Source organism: Symsagittifera roscoffensis, chromosome 8 (genome assembly GCF_963678635.1).
Source record: "Symsagittifera roscoffensis chromosome 8, txSymRosc1.1, whole genome shotgun sequence".
In the NCBI taxonomy this organism is placed as follows: Eukaryota; Metazoa; Xenacoelomorpha; order Acoela; family Convolutidae; genus Symsagittifera; species Symsagittifera roscoffensis.
Genome location: NC_087069.1, coordinates 22,290,360 through 22,293,567, shown reverse-complemented (window position 1 = coordinate 22,293,567; position 3,208 = coordinate 22,290,360). Strand labels below are relative to the sequence as shown.

The 3,208-nt window shown below is 36.0% G+C and overlaps 1 pseudogene; it reads right to left on the bottom strand.

Moving 5' to 3' along the window:
* Nucleotides 1–596: 596 nt before the first annotated feature.
* The window catches only part of LOC134853505 (uncharacterized protein DDB_G0271670-like), a 4,825-nt pseudogene continuing 2,213 nt past the window's right edge, over nt 597–3,208 (bottom strand).

The window sequence follows — 3,208 nt, the reverse complement described above, 5'->3', positions numbered from 1 at the left end:
AAAAGGTATTACAAAAAAATAAAAATGATTAACGACTTGCTAGAAAACATCGAGTCCGTGTTCCTTATGTAAATAGTAGTATAGTAAAAGTGGCTAGGAAAATGACCACTTTAAATTTTGGTTGGTGCATGTTTTCCCTTCTAAAGTTTGGGGGTATTGGCTTGTTTACATGTAAAATGACGTTATGTAGCTATGATATGCAACCAAACTATATGGTATATAGGAGAACAAGATTTTGGCAGCGTAGCTTAACTGTTGGCTGCGATGAACGATTTCCTTCAAAAATTGATGTTATATTGCTGAATCTCGAAGAAAGGAAAATCCGTCAAGTGCGGCGGCCGCCACCTCTATTTAGACAAAAATGAATGATCTATTTGAACAAAATAAGAATGATTTACCCAAAATTTGAGTTGTTGTAGGCCAAATTATAGAATCAATTGTCGAATGAAAATAAAATAAAAAAGAGATGTTGAAGAAGGGGACTAAAAAATTATAATATGGTTAAAAAAACCTCTTCTTTATAAGAAGAGGTGGGAGTAAATGGACATAGCTGGGCTGTCGATCAACCCCAGCAGATCAGCAGCCCTGTTCCCAATTCAACCCCCGAGGGCGAACACGTCCCTGAGTTGCTCAGTGAGGAGTTCCCACTCGGGCGACCCAGGGACGAAAGTCCGGGGAAGGGGTTTCCCCTTAGCCCACTGGCGTGGTTTGAGCCAGAGCTCCTTCACCACTAAGACCTCAGGATCGGTCCCAGCTTTATACCGTACATGGACTTCCTCAATGGGGATATTTTTGAGGGTTAGCTCTCCGAAAGGTACTTTTACTGTTTCGACATTTGATGGCATCTAAAACAAGCAAATTAACAATTTAAATCACATGAACTTGTTCATCAAAAAAAAACTTTTGAAACAGTATGTTTCGGAAGGTGATAATTGTGCCAAATTTCCCCAAGTTTTCCCCGAGTTTAAAATACGCTGATCACGAAAACACAGACAGAAGAAATTGTACTTTTAGCTGCCTGTTATTTTCAACCAAAAAATTTAAAAAATTTTGAGTTTGATTTGAAAACAAAAACTTGTAAAAACAATTGATTTGTCGAATGCTACTTCTGAAAAATGATTTGACTTCTTGTTAGACTTTAACACTAAGCTGATTGAAAGAAAAACTAAAGCGCAGACTGAAAATTTATGTTTACTAAAATGTTACAAATATATGAAAAAAGCTGATGGTCTAATCAAATGTAATTTACCGAGTTGTAGATATCATTGTTTGGAAATTCAGCAGGCTCAAAGAGTGTTGGAAAAAAGTGAAATTGGAAAAACGTAGATTACCTCAACAGACTCGGAAATCATTCATGAGATTTATTTGACTGTGAAAAAAACATATCCGGAAAATTTTGACCGTCGACATTACTTTCTGGATGCATGTTCTCTGTTTTTCTTTTCCAGTTCCAACTAAAATATGACGTAGCTATTAAACTTAGGCCATATGGAGGTCTTATTGGCATAGACGACTCTTCCTTGGACAAATACTTAAAATACTCAAAAATACTACGTCTGCATGCAATTTTTCATGACGCTGCAGTTTTTGTTGACGAAGTTTACAACACGGGTCTCACTTACTGCTATATGTTACCTTGGAAGTCTGACAGCAGTCTGATTGGTCATTTGAGCGGTTTTACTTTCTGTTTATTCGTCAAAGTAACCAGACCAGAACTCTATCAATTCTTAGAATGTTGAGCGAACGATTGGTCGTCATAGATTTGGAAGGATTTCGCTAACAAAAAAAAACAACTTTATAATAGAAAAATTAGCCTTCTGAATATAGCGACTCTCTTATTATTCTACCACCAGTCTCTTTCAACTTACTACCCAAAGCTGAACAAAAAGCGTACAACTGGTTAACACATTACTTGCACGCAATTCACTGGGAAAGCGGAGATTATTTATATTTAAACCTAAAACAGATTATTCAAAATTTTGTTTTGAGAAATCCTAACGCTTTATTTTACGCCAAAGGAAAAGAGAGGGCTGAACTCCTTGCGAAGTACTTGGATCGAGAAGTTGTGAATCTTGATGAATTGGGTTGCCCGAGAATTGAAAACTTACATCTAAAGAATTATCCATCTTGCAATAGACATTTACCTAATTACAACTCTAGGAATCACTGTGCCCTCATAAAAAACGAAGGTATTTTTTGATTGGCTGACAAATGAGCAACAACGAAAGACTAGCAAAAGCGGAGACGTACCTATCTCCAAATTTAGTGTTCTTGGCTTGGATGACACCAGATAGTGGTATCAAAATAACTTTGACCAGAACAGAACAAATCATTTGCCGAGGTCAAGTTATGCAGCGGAAAGAACAAATTACTCTATCAGGAGACGAATTGACTATTTTAAGAAGTTTTTTCCCAGTGATTGACCAATTCATATATTTTCAACGACACAATTATTTTCGAAATGTTGGCCAACAAACAAGGAGTATGTCTTCCCAGGCTAGTCTTAGTGCCCAAACGTCAACCCTGAATTCAAATGGATCTTCAAAGCAATGACCTACCTGAGGAAGTTCAGAAACTAGTAAAGGAGAACTCTGTAAAGAAAGTTGTGTTTCATGCAAAAACTGAGTATGTGCCAGCCAATTATGTTGTAGAAACGCATGACAAGGACAATGACAATGACATGACTAATGACTCTAGAATTTATACTCGATACGAGATGTTTTTTTGTTTTGATACATATTTTATGACAACAAAAAACAATTTTCATTCTGATTAAGAAACTAGTGTTATAGATAGAGAGTTACAAAGAACCAGATAGAGAGAGAATTATAAATCGAACAACTGAATGACTGAATTAGCGATTGATGAGCCTGATGCTACTATAGTTACAGTACCCAGATCAGAAGTAGTTTTTATGTCTCAAATGATTTTAATTTTCAATTTACTTACTTTTTGTTTCTGTAAACTTTCTTGGACGCAAATAAGCTATGAAGAAACGTCAGTTTGGTTTTCAATATTGTCTGGTTTAGTTGGGTACGAGCCACCAAACCCAAGGATATGAATAAAATTTTTCATACGTCCACAAGACTGTTTATGGCATTTGTAGGACCATCAGGATCCGGAAAAACAGAGTTGATTTTCTAGCTTTTGACAGGAAGAACTTTTTATCCCAAATTTGAAAAAGTTTTTTTTACAAAGATATTCAACC